Raw genomic sequence first — 16,836 nt, 5'->3', positions numbered from 1 at the left:
AAGCAATTCACCAATCGCTTCTCCCTCGCACTGCTGCTGTTGCTCCAGGTATGCATGAACTGCATACAACCAGTTAATTCGGAAAAAACTCTGCGTCTTTGCACTGGTGCTATACTTCCCACACACTTATTTCAAAGTGATGAACAAGGCTGGCTGTACACCGACACTACAGTGGCCACACACACCACTCACTCACTACACGGGCAGTAAGTTTAAGAAGCACCAGTCCAACGGATACCAGCCCTCATGTTCCACGAGAGTCCGGAGACACTGTCTGCTTACACCTCCGTCCATCGATCAATGCCGGAAGGAACGGAAATTTACTTCCTGAAGAGAGTCGGAAGCACGATGATGCAGCTGACGACTCCTCCACTCTGTCAGATGCTAGAAACATAGGCGTCCACGGCTCACAGCCCCTCCTCTCCAGCCAGAACCAATTCCCAACACAGGACTACCAGCCAAACTTGAAACCACGATTCCAACATAGACAAAGGTCTGGAGAACACGGACACATCTCAAAGTTGGTCTGCCAAATCATGGTTTGGAGGAAGGCTGTCACACGCTGTTCCTCCACCAGCAATCGTCACCAAATATGTAATAATAAGTTCACTCCAGACAAAGCAGCGTGGAAACATTTATTCCTATGACAGCCAGAGGTAGAACATAAACGGACCGACCAACCGTCAAATCCAGTACCTCTCAACTGAAATGGAACGTGTGAGTTACCAAGGGAAGGGAGGCACATGGGGGCAAGGAGAAGGAGTGGGGTGGAACGAACCATATACAATGCTACAAATAATATGTACATTTCTAGGCGACTAAAATACAACACGGAGCTTTCAGATACCCAAGCCCTGTGAATAGATCTGGGAACTGGAGTTGTATCTCCTCCGTTTGGAAGGCCTCCATGGTGCACGCAAAGACCACTAGACATAGGTTCTCAGCAGTATGGCTTCCAAGAAGGGTGTCTGCTTCTTTGTCAATGACGTGGAAGGTAGTTGTTATCTCTTTGCCTTCTGCTTTTATTTGCACGGTCACCTGTCCTTTTAGGGGTAACGGTGTCTGACTTCTGTATGTGAATATTTTAGTATTCGTTGGGGACAGAGGTGGTCGCGGCTGTAGGCATCGGTACTGCTGGATCCCCATTACGTTCACAGAGGCCCCATTGTCAATGAGGGTCTTGATGCTAGACCCTGCGATCTCGACAATGCTGGTGGGTTGTGGCCATCTGTTCCGCTTAAGATCATTTGTAAAAGAGATGAGGAATGCTTCCTCTTCTTCGTCTGGAGATGAGTCTTCTAATTGTTGTCAGTGACGAGGTGACATTTTAGAGGCAACCTGAGGTTCTGGGTCTTCCAGGGAGAGATGCCTTAACCTACTTCGATGGGATCTGCCTCCCTCTTGCACCTCTTCCTCTGGGTGGTGGCGAACTTGTTTAGAGTGCAACATCGAACATTCTTTAAGGGGGTGTTCCTCACGCCCGCAATACCTAGAGCGGGAGCCGGATAGAGGGCCTTATTGTCTGAGCTTGTTCCCCCTACCTTGTGCACGAACTGCGTTGGCCAGTTCTACCTGCACTGATGCACCTCTTTCAGGCTGCTGTTTGATGGCTAGGTCAAATTCCGTGGCCCTGTCAGTAGATAAGCCATGGGACCGGGCAAGGATGAGAGTGTCATCCAGGGTAATGTTGGGCAGTCGTAGGATGAGGCCCCTTAATGTTTTGTTCCTGTAGCCTTCTATAAGTTACGCCCTTACTTCCTTTTGTTGATCTCTGCTGTGCACGTACTAGCTAGTTGCAGCAGGCATGCGTAGAATGTGCAATAAACTGTACGAAATCCTGAGGTCTACAAAAGTGCTAAGAAAGTGTGGAAAACCACTACTGGTTGCTTAAGCAAAGTAAAAAGTGAAACAAAACCAGTAAATAAGCCCAACAGACCTATCTTTGGGCATATCCCTTTACAGGACGAAATCCTTCACTCACCATAGGTGACATGCTTCATCATTTGGGATTCTCCTCCCAGAGGAAAAACCTAGTTCCTCTGAGGGCTACAACCCCCTCTCTGAGTGGGAGGAGCTCAGGGATGTTAAAAGTATGGTATTGGATGTACTAAATCCACAAATGAAGAGCTAATAGTATGAGTGAGGGCGCAGCGCAACAAATTTATTTTCAAAACTGGGAGGAAAGGTGAGGTTAAAACTAGCTCAAGGACGTCAAAAACCATTATTATGAGACGTTCTTCGCCAGGATTAAAATAACAGTGCACCAACGGTCTAAATTACAAACCGCGATGGTGGAATGAAACTAATCGGTCAACATATTTCAGCTATGTGGCCTATAAGTAGGCTAGGTTTTCGTCAGGACCTATGATGCTGCTGCAAATAAGTGCAAAAGTGATGTAACACAAAAGGATACAGGGACACGAAATATCTTGATGTGCCCGTTACTGTAGAACATTACCTACAATCAAACAAAACAATCAACATCAATGTAAGGATTGTGGGTATATCAAAAACTGGTTGAGTTTCACATAAAAATCAAAAAGTAAACTAAACTCACCCGTAATTACTGGGTAAGTCACCACACCTCTACCTGGCAACCGCTCAGGAAAGGGGCACCGCTCTGAAAAAAACGGTGGCAACCAATTGTTAACAACGACATGTCTTATCAGAATCAAAAAGGAGTGTACCAAATGTATCAATACCCCTGATAAGCGTGTATAAAAGGAGCTAAACTAACAAAGGGATACTAAAGCCGGGGGGTTTGGGCAAGGGGAGAGAGAACAAGACTCATTTAGCCCCAGTGCTTTGCAGAGTGGTTTGATCTTAAATGGAAATGTGCTATCTTAATCACAGTTCCAATATCATGATACAATGATATTAAGATAAATAAAGGCATCAAGTAACACCCAGTCACATCATCAATGGTCATGCGCCCAGCATAAATAGTGACAGATTGCAAACATCACCTATTACGATCAAACCAAAATCATAACTTGAAAGAAACTCGTACAACCGGTATAACTAACCTACGGTGTACAGTCAATTACTGAATAACCAAGTTTTTTATACAACTTCTCATAGAAGGTTAAAAGTCGCTAGTCCCACGCCAACCATTTAGCAAAAATGGAAGGATAAATACCGGGTCAGCTATAGAAACCTAACCAATCTTTATGGGAGGGCCTCAGGGGTCTTACTTGTCCGTCGGTACTCCGGCGTAGTACAGAGCCTGAAGCCGAAGGTACCGGGACACTGAATCCGCCTCCTTATGAGCCTCTCCTTACACAATAGGTAACCAATCATGGCAAAGATAGACACCCATGTGCCACAATTTGATAAAAAGTCTATAGCGCATGTCTGGTGAAGAGGACGCTATGCCTTCAAGCAAGCGCATGTCAACCAGTTCCAAAATGCGCACTGGTGAATGCGCGTGATGTTAATCACATAGTGAAAGTTTTCATTCGTTCCCGATGTCTTACACTAAGGAGACTGAAACAAAATAGATGAATAAAACGTGTGCTCGCAAAAAAGATCTATAGCGGGCAACTAACCACACAGAAATTGAGAGGCACAAAACAAATAAAGCGCTTATGACAATCTCAAATCATAAATCTATTACTACATGCATAATCTACTTATATGCCAAATTAAACAAACAAGTAGATGCAATCAAAGAAATACTCAGCATGTCTGTAATGACCCACGATGTTGGCCATAGGTCCTCTTCACCAGATATGCGCAATAGACTTTTTATCAGATTGTGACACATGGGCGTCTATCTTTGCCGTGATTGGTTACCTATTGTATAAGGAGTGGCTCATAAGGAGGCGGATTCAGTGTCCCGGTACCACAGGCTTCAGGCTCTGTACTACGCCGGCGTACCGACGGACAGGTAAGCCCTCTGAGGCCCTCCCATAAAGACTGGTTGGGTTTCTATAGCTGACCCGGTATTTATCCTTCCATTTCTGCTAATTGGTTGGCGTGGGACTAGCGACTTTTAACCTTCTATGATAAGTTGTATAAAAAACCTGTATTGTACACCGTAGGTTAGTTATACCGGCTGTACGAGTTTCTTTCGAGTTATGATTTTGGTTTGATCTTAATAGGTGATGTTTGCAATCTGTCACTATTTATGCTGGGCGCATGACCATTGATGATGTGACTGGGTGTTACTTGATGCCTTTATTCATCTTAATATCGTTGTATCATGATATTGGAACTGTGATTAAGATAGAACATTTCCATTTAAGATCAAACCACTCTGCAAAGCACTGGGGCTAAATGAGTCCTCTGTTCTCTATCCCCTTGCCCAAACCCCCCGGCTTCAGTCTCCCTTTGTTAGTTTGGCTCCTTTTATACATGCTTATCAGGGGTATTGACACATTTGGTAAACTCCTTTTTGATTCTGATAAGACATGTCATTTTTTTCAGAGCCGGTGCCCCTTTCCTGAGCGGTTGCCAGGTAGAGGTGTGGTGACTTGCCCAGTAGTTACGGGTGAGTTTACTTTACTTTTTGATTTTTATGTGAAACACAACCAGTTTTTGATATACCCACAATCCTTACATTGATGTTGATTGTTTTGTTTGATTGTAGGTAATGTTCTTCAGTAACGGGCACATCAAGATATTTTGTGTCCCTGTATCCTTTCGTGTTACATCACTTTTGCACTTATTTGCAGCAGCATCATAGGTCCTGACGAAAACCTAGCCTACTTATAGGCCACATAGCTGAAACATGTTGACCGATTAGTTTCATTCCACCATCGCGGTTTGTAATTTAGACGGCTGGTGCACTGTTATTTTAATCCTGGTGAAGAACGTCTCATAATAAAGGTTTTTGACGTCCTTGAGCTAGTTTTAACCTCACCTTTCCTCACAGTTTTGAAAATAACTTTGTTGCGCTGCGCCCTCACTCATACTATTAGCTCTTCATTTGTGGATTTAGTACATCCAATACCATACTTAAAACATCCCTGAGCTCCTCCCTTTCACAGAGGGGCTTGTAGCCCCCAGAGGAACTAGGTGTTTCCTCTGGGAGGAGAATCCCAAATGATGAAGCATGTCACCTATGGTGAGTGAGGGATTTCGTCCTGTAAAGGGATATGCCCAAAGATAGGTCTGTTGGGCTTATTTACTGGTTTTGTTTCACTTTTTACTTTGATTAAGCAACCAGTAGTGGTTTTCCACACTTGCTTAGCAGTTTTGTAGACCTCAGGATTTCGTACTGTTTATTGTTCTGACATTGGGGAATAAATCCTGTGTGGTCTTTAAACTTTCCCTAGGACCCTCCGGCTTTGAACCGTGTTTTTTTACATGCGTAGAATGTGTCAATGGACTCTCCCTCACGTTGGCAGACTTGGCGGAGCTTGGAGCACTCATAGTCCGGGTTAAGTTGCGGGTCAAAATGTGCCTTGAGCACCCTAACTGCTGCGTCATAGTCGGTCGCAACACTAGTGTCAGGCAGGTGTTTAAACAGCTTGTAGATTTCCTCCCCCACGTAGTGAAGCAGGAGCGATCTCTTGATGGCACCGTCAGTCTCACGTGTTGTGACTAAGTAGTTGTCCAACCTGCCCATCCAGGTCTTACAGTGAGGTGACGCCGTGGCAGGGTCCACAAATTCACTGAAGGGGGGCAGTGTGCTGACCAGCGTATGTTGGGTTGTGGCTTGCGTGGGAAGCTGGCCTTGTGGGAGTGCTGCATTGATGGCCTCATCAGCCATGGCTGTGGTTTCTCTTAAGCACAGTTGGCACGGCAAGGAAGGAGAGAGACCTTGTGTTAACAAATGCTTGTTGGCAGCAGTGAAGTGAAGCCCAGTGACAGAGTCTTACAGCAGCCAATGCTTGTTTGTGAGCAACACAGAAAAGGACTTGTTGACAAAGGTCTTGCAGCAGCCAATGCTTGTTTATGATTACCAGAGAGAAGGGAAAAAGTCTTCCAGCAGCAGATGCTTGTTTATGAGCACCACAGTGAACGGTGCTAGACTCAGCAAGCGGCAGAGCTTCAGCCAGGGCAGCCATGGAGCAAGCGGCAGGCAGGTCAACCCGCAGGTGGCCGGAGCAGGCAAGGCGCTTAGTCAAGGTGCAGAGGCCAGGCGGAAGGAGGGAAAGCCACTCCTGGGCACTTTCGTCTGCAGCAAGCGGGGATGCGCAATGGGCCGGTGATGTCCGCGGGGTTGTATTCAACCATGCGGTCAATGGGCTCACCCTGCACATGAGGAGCTGGAGTGGCATCCGCAGGCCAGGAGACGTCCCATGCAGGGAGGCCTGCGCTGATTACAGGGATCGAAGGCTCTGCGGCCCAGATGCACATGCTGGCTGCCATGAGCAGGTGAGGCCGGTTGTGTCGCAGGGTGATCCCGGCAAACCGCAGCTAATTTAGTAGAGTGTAGGTGGTGGGATCGTAAAGGCCCACCCTCGTCGCCAGTGTAGCGGGCCCTTGTGTAGGTTTGCTAGGGCACGGGGACTGTGCTGAATAATTGGAGCCACAGACAGTGTAAAGGTTAAAGGCCCAAAGACCAGGTGCGGTCTGAGCCCCTCTAACATATAGCCTCTGGCCACACCTGGCCAGAGGATGTACATGGTGCTAGTCCTGGGTCATCTAAGCACCATGGGCAGTGCTTAAGTCATTACACCTGGTACAGGTGAGAAAAGACAAGCCCATGATGAAAGTAATGGAAAAGGATATGAGGGCACAGACTCAGCATTAAATGTTGCTATGAACAAAAGGCAGATGCGAGAAAAATCCTTTCCACTTTTGAAAAAGTAACAATTTAGCCCCTCCAGTGGCTGCTTGCATGGTAAGTCAGGCCCACATTGTCAGTTGTGCCTCATTGACTCATATTCTTATTTTACCTTATATTTGGCCATGTTAGAAGCGCAATTCAAAACAATATTTGTACATACAGTGCAATGATGTTGAGTAAGTTCCCTGATTTTTTTATTTGAATAATGTATATGAGAGGATATTTTCTTAGACAGAACCACAACGGTCGATTAGAAAGCACGTTATAATTTCCTTATAAAGTAATTGAGATTTCTTTGCCAAATATCTGATGAAGGGCCCTTGCTTTCCTTTGGCCGCTAAGACTTCAATTCGAGTGCCCTCGCTAAACCCATTGGGGTGGTAAAACAAGTTAGCAGCCTTATTGTGATTACAAGGTGAGGTGTTTCATGTGGAACAGCGGGAAAAACATGTGGGAATAGACGTGGAAGGACAGATTTCCCCATATTATTAAATAACATCTTATAGTGACTATTATTTCCTCTATCCCAACCCACCCATTCATGGGTTTTGGCAACTGTACGAGAAGATCGAATATCAGGCTGAAATCCACTCAACTCAGGAGCCCCCTCACCTCAGCAGACCCACTCCAGTGTGCTAGATTACTTGGTATATGAGTTTTTTCTTAGAGAAAACGTGGATTGAAGTAGATTTGACTGGAATATTGACAAAAAACAGACCCTCTTTGCTAAGTTAATTCATTCCACAATTCTCAGCATTTCTGGGATCCGTACACATTGTATTTAATATTTTATATGGGTAACAGGCTAAGTATAAGCTGCCTTTGGCATCAGCACCGCATTTCAAAAGTAGTAAATATGTGCTACAGTATTTTAATATGACAGCGTTTCCAGAGCCAAAGGAAGCTGGGCCATCTACACAAAGCTACAATTATTTTTTGCATGAATACCGTTTACTAACTTTTCTTTGCATAAACTCATTAAATATGTTGAATGATCTCCCTTCCAAGTCAGTTACCACCACTTGGGCTTAGTTAAACTTCCATAGTTGGAGAGTGAAAGTCTAGTAACAAGCTCAGTATAGGCGGGCTGAAAGAAATTCATGCCCCATTGCTCTAACTCAACACAATTTGTTTCAGGAAACCTAAGGGCCGAGCAACCAAGTTAACATGGAAATGTTGCAGTGGAGAATGAATCCTCTCCTTTTGCAAGAAGGGGTGGTCATATATGAATCAAACAGTGTACATTTATGTGTCAGGAAGAAAGTAGTGCCTTACCAAGAGTGCAACAAAAAGGTCACATCGAATTAAGGACAAAGGACCATAAAAGGATTCAAGGTCAATTACCGAACAATAACGCCTGCTTCAAGGTCACTGAGTGCTTACTTGTGAGACCGGCCTCACGGCGTATGCCCTCCCGATCATTCAGCCAACCTGCAACCACCCCCAAGACACGGCATCTCCGACTCCGGCCGCCCCAGCCACACAGACCCAAGGGCCGGCCAGAGCCCCCGACAGACTCGACACCCTATCACGCATGTCCGACCGAGGGAGCGGGAACCCCCCCGAGCCAGACCCAGAGGCGCCAGCCCAGTCACACCTCGGGTCGCCTTCCCCCGGGAGGACTCGATCGGCCACCATGCCCCTGGGGAGCAGGCGCCTCGCCTGCCGAGCGTCTGGGGTCCCTCCCAGACCCACCTGAAAAGACCAAAGAAACGAGTGGCAGGAAATCCCGCCGAACCCCCGCAGTCTCCCAAGGCCCCTCTCTGCGAGGACTCCGGACTTCAAAGGGCAGGGGGAGTATAATAAGGGGTGCCGGAGGAACGAATGGCAGAGAAGACCTGGAACCATCGAAGCCTGCTGACGCTGTCGCGGCTCCCGAACACCGAACCACCTGGGCCTGCTGAGTGACTCGCGGCCCCCAGCCATTTAACCATCTGAGCCCTGCTGACGAGGTCGCGGCTCCCGAACTCTGAACCACCTGGGCCTGCTGAGTGACTCGCGGCCCCCAGCCATTGAACCATCTGAGCCCTGCTGATAAGATCGCGGCTCCCAAACTCCGACTACCTGTGCCTGCTGAGTGACTCGCGGCTCTCCCCTCGAGGACAAATTGGCAAGAGATCGCCCAGAGAAACAACACCCTCCAGCTCGAGGATTGTGAGCTATCCGCAGGGTACTTTGCAGAGACACTACCACCAAAGACTGTCCCGCTACCCCCATTCCCCTACCACCGATTTGTAGACTCTTGTGCCGCTGATGTACTCCTCACGCTTTGGATCATAAAGATCCCTTGAAACCTTCGATAAAAGAACCTATCGTCCTACAAAGAATACGTGTGGTGTCACTCTGTTCGTAGTGTAAGCTCAGGGTGTGCGCGCCTGGTTCGGCCTACTTGGGAGAGGTGGGTCAAAGGGGTGGGCAAGACGTGCATCGAACCCCCCTCCGGCGAACGCCTTTCCAACATTTGGTGGCAGACGACGGGATCCGAGCCGACACCCGAAGAGAGCGTGCAGTGAACGACTGACGCACTACCAAACAGAGATGGAAGGAGAAACCTCCCTGGGTGCCGCAGGTACCGAAATGAGCTCGACGTTCCGAAAGGATCAATTGGACTATTATACGCATAGAGAATTAAAACAATTTTGCAAGACCTTGGAATCGCTACCACCGGATTAAGCACAAAGGAAGACTTCCAAAAAGTATTGAAGACCTGGGTCGAGACGGGGGCGCCCCCGGCCCAAACGGAAGGAGACTCCGCCCATGAACCACAAAGCATCCCGGTGAGAAACAGCGGGCCAGAGGGGAACCTGTCCCCCGAGGAACTAGCAGACCGAGAGAGAGGCCGCAACCACGAACTTGAACTGGCCAAGCTGAAAATCGAGGGAGAACTAAAACTGGCCGAGAAAAAGCTAGCCGTCGAGCAGTTACGGCTACAAGGGGAACTCGAGGAAAAGAGACGCCAAAGAGAGCACGACGAAAAGAAACTCCAGCTGGAACATGAACGCAGCCTGAAAGAGATCGAGTTGAGGGCTAAAAGCGAAGAGTCACGACCTTCCGGGAATCTACCATCCGCTTCCACCGTGGAAGCCAAAGTCCACATCCCCAAGGATGTAGTAAAGGAGTATTACAAAAACGACGATATCCAGCAGTGGTTTAAGGCCTACGAAGTCGCCATGACCTCTCACCGAGTCCCGCAGAAGGATTGGGGGGCTGGGCTATGGGGCCGGTTCTTAAGCGAAGGAAGAGATACCCTGCTGGATCTGCCCTCCACGGTCATGAACTCCTACAGCCACATGAAAGAAGCCCTCGTGGGCCGGTATGGACTCACTCCCGAGATGTACCGGCAACGGTTCCGAGATTGCAAAAAGATACCGGGCCCCACATGGGTAGAATACGTGAACTTTTACAGCCGGGCCTTGGACGGGTGGATCAAGGGCAGCAAGGTCTCCACCTTCGAAGAGCTGTTTGATCTGATCGCCTGGGAACATTTAGCGGCCAATTGCTTTGTAGAACTGCGCCAACATCTCCTGGACAGTAAACTCACCGACCCTCGGAAGCTGGCCGCCGAGGCTGACCGTTGGGTGAACACCCGGGCCACCCGGGGCCCCGTGGGAGACTACGGTCGCCACAGTCAAGGACCCCCCCCGCCAGAGGGGCGGAGGAAACCACGGCCGACCGAGAGACTTCCCAGGGGGGCCCCCGCACAGCCCTCCCAGCAGCCCACCAGCGGCAGGTCCAGCTCCGCCCCCAGCCAGCACCGGAGCCCTGAGGCGGCTAGGGCCACGAACCAGGATCACCTGCTTCCGCTGCCAACAGCCCGGACACTACGCCAATGACCCCCAGTGTCCCCAGTATCAACGAACCGCAACGACCAACCCCCCGGCCCGGCAGATGGCCTCCGTGGCCCTAGGGGAAGAGATCGAGGACTCCGAAGAGTGGGAACCAGCTGCCATGGCCCTGATCTCCCTTGGTGATCGAGAGATGGTCCCCGGGACACCCTTGCCCGCCAACACGAAGAAGTACCGACAGCAGGTGACCATCAATGGCCACCGAGTCGAGGGCCTCCGCGATACCGGGGCAAGTGTCACCGCGGTCCACCGCAACCTAATCTCGGAAGACCAGATCCTACCCGATGCCCTCTGCCCGGTCATATCCTCCGACAATTCCGAGAGCCTCTGCCAGATGGCTCTGGTGCCCTTCGAGTGGGGAGGAGTCTCCGGAGTATTGAAGGTAGCCGTCCGAACGTCACAGCCCGTAGACTGCCTCCTGGGCAACGACCTTGAGAGTTCCCCGTGGGGGCAAGTGGAACGAAGAGCCCATCTCGAGATGATGGGCCTACCCGAATGGGTCTGCGCCACCATGCGCTCCATGACCGCGCGATTGCACCGAACACTGACCCCGAGAACCGGGGCACCCTGCCAGAAACGGACAACCCTCCTTTGGAAGGAGAAGAAGACACTAACCTGGGAGAAGGGCCGGAACCTTCCGCCCCTGAGACGCTGACGGAGCTCGGAGAACTGCCCGAGATGGCCCAGTGGCGCTGTGAGGGAGGTCCCTCCCGTGAAGAGTTCTGCCAGGAACAGGCCACCTGCCCTTCCCTCATGGGACTCCGACAACAAGCAGAAGCACAGACCGCCGGTGACCGGACCGGAACCCACTGGGTCTATTGGGACAATGGCCTCCTATACAGTGAACAAAAGTGAGCCGAGCTAGGCGCAGCCCGAGTACTAGTAGTACCCCTGCGCTTCCGAAGCCTCCTCCTGGGCCTGGCCCACGATGTACCCTTGGCAGGACACTTAGGACAAGACAAGACATATCAGCGATTAGTTACCCACTTCTATTGGCCCAAGATGCGAGCAAATGTAGAAGTCCACTGTAAATCCTGCCTCACGTGCCAGGGCAGTGGGAAAAGTGGCGGAAAGCGCAAGGCTCCATTACAACCCTTTCCCGTTGTGAGTACCCCGTTTGAGCGGGTCGGCATCGACATCGTGGGGCCCCTGGATCCGAAGACCGCCCAGGGCCACAGATTCATCCTCGTCCTGGTGGACCATGCCACCCGCTACCCCGAGGCCATTCCCCTCCGCACCGTGATGGCTCCCGTGGTGGGCCGGGCTCTCATGGGGATCTTCTCCCGTGTCGGATTCCCTCGCGAGGTTGTGAGTGATCGCGGCACTAACTTCATATCCCGCTACATGAAGTCCCTGTGGCAGCAGTGCGGAGTAACATATAAGTTCACGACCCCCTACCACCCCCAGGGCAACGGCCTGATGGAACGCTTCAACCGAACCATGAAGGGGATGATCCTAGGCCTCGAGGAGCCCCTACGCCGAAGATGGGACGTCCTCCTCCCTTGCCTCCTGTTCGCGTACCGGGAAGTTCCCCAAAAGTCCCTGGGGTTCAGCCCATTCGAACTACTATACGGACACCCCGTCCGGGGGCCCCTGAGCCTGGTCAAGGAGGGCTGGGAGACAAGCCCCCGGGGGACCCCTCCTGATGTGTTCCGCTACATCCTGGCGCTCCGCAACCAGACCCGGAAGTTCCGAGAACTGGCAGAGGCTAACCTCGAGGCCAGCCAAGAAGAAATGAAGCGCTGGTATGACCAGAACGCAACTCTGGTTGAGTTCCAGCCGGGCCAGCAGGTTTGGGTCATGGCCCCGGTGAAACCCTGCGCCCTACAGGACAAATGGACTGGCCCCTTCAAGGTGATCGAGCGAAAGAGTCAGGTCACGTACCTGATCGATGTACAGTCCCCACGGAACCCCCTCCGGGTTCTCCACGTGAACCGTCTCAAGCCCCACTTTGTGAGAACAGAGTTGAGTTTGCTACTGGCCACCGATGATGGGGCGGAAGAAGACACGGAACCCCTGCCCGACCCCCTGTGCGCTAAAGAACTGGATGGTTCCGTGGAGGGAGTGAAACTGTCGACCACCCTCACTCCCCAACAGTCCGACGACTGTCGCCAGCTGCTCAGACAATTCGCAGACCTCTTCTCCCTCATCCCAAGAGTCACCGACTGGTGTGTCCACGACGTGGACACCGGCGACAGCCCACCTGTGAGACACCGAGCCTACCGGGTGCCTGACCGGGTCCGCACCTTCATCAAGACCGAAGTACAGAAGATGTTAACCCTTGGAGTGATCGAACCCTCCGATAGCCCCTGGGCCAGCCCGGTAGTCCTGGTCCCGAAAGCGGCCGCCCCTGGGGTCGCCCCCGAACTAAGATTCTGTGTGGACTACCGGGGGCTCAATGCGGTCACCCGAGCGGACGCTCATCCTATCCCCCGCGCCGACGAGCTCATCGACCGCCTTGGGGCCGCTCGTTTCCTCAGCACCTTCGACCTGACCTGCGGTTACTGGCAGATTACGCTCACGGAGGGAGCAAAAGAACGCTCCGCCTTCTCCACACCCGATGGACACTACCGCTTCAGGGTCATGCCGTTCGGGATGAAAAATGCCCCGGCCACTTTCCAGCGGTTGGTAAACAAAGTCCTGGCCGGACTCGAGGAGTTCAGCGCAGCGTACCTTGACGACATAGCCGTATTCAGCTCTCAATGGCACGAGCATCTCCAGCACCTCCGGCAAGTACTGCTGGCCCTGCGCCAAGCCGGCCTAACAGTGAAGGCCAGCAAATGCCAGCTCGGGCAAGGCTCCGTGGTCTACCTGGGGCATCAGGTGGGCAGCGGGCAGGTCACCCCCCTCCAACCAAAGATCGACGCCATCAAGTCCTGGGAGCCCCCCACCACTCAGACGGAAGTCCGGGCCTTCCTGGGCCTCACAGGATACTACCGGAGGTTCATTAAAAACTATGGTAGCCTCGCAGGGCCTCTCACGGAGTTGACCTCCAAAAAACTCCCGAAGAAGGTGCAGTGGACCCCCCCGTGCCAACAGGCGTTCGACGCCTTGAAAACCGTCATGTGCACCGCACCAGTACTCAAGGCCCCCGACTACTCCCAAGAGTTTGTGGTCCAGACCGACGCATCCGAACACGGCATCGGAGCCGTCCTCTCGCAGTTCAACGACAAAGGCATAGATCAGCCCATAGCCTTCATCAGCCGAAGGCTGCTGCCTCGCGAACAGCGTTGGAGTACCATAGAACGAGAGACCTTCGCCGTAGTCTGGGCCCTCAAGAAACTACGGCCCTACTTGTTCGGAACCCACTTCCGAGTGCAGACGGACCACCGGCCCTTGCGGTGGCTGATGCAGATGAGGGGAGAGAACCCCAAGCTATTACGATGGTCCATCTCCCTCCAAGGGATGGACTTCACTGTCGAGCATCGCCCCGGAACGGATCATGCCAACGCCGACGGCCTGTCCCGGTTCTTCCGCTTCGGCGAGGAGAACCCCCCAGTGGATGGGTAGTTCTCCACGCCTTTCAGCTGGGGGGGACGCGTGTGAGACCGGCCTCACGGCGTATGCCCTCCCGATCATTCAGCCAACCTGCAACCACCCCCAAGACACGGCATCTCCGACTCCGGCCGCCCCAGCCACACAGACCCTAGGGCCGGCCAGAGCCCCCGACAGACTCGACACCCTATCACGCATGTCCGACCGAGGGAGCGGGAACCCCCCGAGCCAGACCCAGAGGCGCCAGCCCAGTCACACCTCGGGTCGCCTTCCCCCGGGAGGACTCGATCGGCCACCAGGCCCCTGGGGAGCAGGCGCCTCGCCTGCCGAGCATCTGGGGTCCCTCCCAGACCCACCTGAAAAGACCAAAGAAACGAGCGGCAGGAAATCCCGCCGAACCCCCGCAGTCTCCCAAGGCCCCTCTCTGCGAGGACTCCGGACTTCAAAGGGCAGGGGGAGTATAATAAGGGGTGCCGGAGGAACGAATGGCAGAGAAGACCTGGAACCATCGAAGCCTGCTGACGCTGTCGCGGCTCCCGAACACCGAACCACCTGGGCCTGCTGAGTGACTCGCGGCCCCCAGCCATTGAACCATCTGAGCCCTGCTGACGAGGTCGCGGCTCCCGAACTCTGAACCACCTGGGCCTGCTGAGTGACTCGCGGCCCCCAGCCATTGAACCATCTGAGCCCTGCTGATAAGATCGCGGCTCCCGAACTCCGACTACCTGTGCCTGCTGAGTGACTCGCGGCTCTCCCCTCGAGGACAAATTGGCAAGAGATCGCCCAGAGAAACAACACCCTCCAGCTCGAGGATTGTGAGCTATCCGCAGGGTACTTTGCAGAGACACTACCACCAAAGACTGTCCCGCTACCCCCATTCCCCTACCACCGATTTGTAGACTCTTGTGCCGCTGATGTACTCCTCACGCTTTGGATCATAAAGATCCCTTGAAACCTTCGATAAAAGAACCTATCGTCCTACAAAGAATACGTGTGGTGTCACTCTGTTCGTAGTGTAAGCTCAGGGTGTGCGCGCCTGGTTCGGCCTACTTGGGAGAGGTGGGTCAAAGGGGTGGGCAAGACGTGCATCGAACCCCCCTCCGGCGAACGCCTTTCCAACATTACTCTTTAGAATTGAAAATTAAAACCTATTTTGTACACAGTGTTCGAAGTGGGCGGGATCGGCAGGGCACGGCGTGCCCCTACTTCTTTACTTTGATTGATTACTTTCCCCAACTTTATTATTTTAAACGCACGTCCCACACGTCCAGGGACTGGCGGGGTGGGCAGAGAAGGAACGGCAAAGTCACTTCTTACGTCCTCAGAGAAGACAAGGTTAGTGTCGACCACTGCCGCTGACAGCTGCCCCCCTATCTTTCTCACTCATCCTCCCTCTCTTTCTGTCTCGCTTCTCCTCACTTACTGGAAACCATGACTTCAAAAAACGGTTTCTTACCCTCTCTTTCCTCCTTTCGTTTATGTGTTCCTCTGTGAAATGGATCCAAAAAAGAAAAACCCTTTTGCTGGTAATGTTTTTTCCGACATTTTTCTCTTCCGAAGTGCAGCCTTGGGAGGTAGAGAAATGGTTCAAAATGTGAAAAAATAACGAAATAAATATTGCTTTATTTTATAAACGCTTCAAAGAGATCTAAGAGACTGAGAGCACCAAATTGTAAAACGACTGGCCAGAAAGCTTGACTTAGAGCCAGGTCGGGGCACCACTGCTGCAGGGAGAACTCTGGGTGAGTTGTGCAAAGGTTAGGACTCAGTTCACCTCTTGACGGAGTCGGAAATTACATAGGCCAGCTCCTTTCCACTTTCTCCTTGCGCTACAGTTGCTACTCTCGGTTAAAGAAGTTCTCAGCGAGACCCCTAACCTACACAGGTGAAATACTGGCTTATTCAGAGATAAACGTAAAAATAATAATAACAATAGCAGCAATAATTACAATAATGATTATGACTATAGCAAAAAAGTCCAAGTGTGACCCTAAAGTGTGCTGATGAAATGCATATGCTTATTGTTGGGACGCTGCATATGATGCTCTCACCTCTGTGCGCCCTGCTACACCTGATCTCCCAAACATGCATGCTTTCAGGATCGGAAGAAGATGGGGGGGTGCTCAGTGTGTGGACACCACTTGAAGACAAGCCTAACTTCTTAGAGTGAAGCGCTACACTGAACAGCTGAATGAAAACAAGGACTACAAGCCCTAAGGAGTCACAGGGCTCTCCCAAGACTTTAAACGGCGGCCGCCATTGTAAACGCCTGAAGTTCCTTGTGGTCCATAGCATCCTTGCTAAGGCAATTGTGATCCATAGTTGCTGCAGCCATGCAGATGTGTATAATTTAGAATTCTTGTAGCCTGTTAGTCTGAGAGGTCATCAAAATACATATCTGAAATCAGATTCCCATATGAAACTTGTTTAAGGATAAAGACTTGCTTTTTTTATTTCAACAAGGAGTCATCTACAGGATTGCAAACTCACAGGATTATGGGCAAATATATTATGTTTCTAAAAGCACTTGCTGCCTCCTTCCTGGCCTCCAGCATTTTTCGGCAACAATAAATATGTCATGATAATTCTGGTGATTAATGTTCTTCCTAGAGAGAGATGGAGTTTTGACTCACAAACTGCACACAATGTAAATAGGTCAGTGGGTTACTGCTTTTGTCAGAGAGATCCTTGTGTTACTTGCAGTTTATAAATTGAAATCCTAGTATAGAACAGGGAGCTGTTAACTGTCATCTAAGA

This window comes from Triturus cristatus, chromosome 2_1 (genome assembly GCF_964204655.1).
Source record: "Triturus cristatus chromosome 2_1, aTriCri1.1, whole genome shotgun sequence".
NCBI lineage: Eukaryota > Metazoa > Chordata > Amphibia > Caudata > Salamandridae > Triturus > Triturus cristatus.
The sequence above is the reverse complement of the archived record's forward strand: the minus strand, read 5'-3'. Positions refer to the sequence as shown.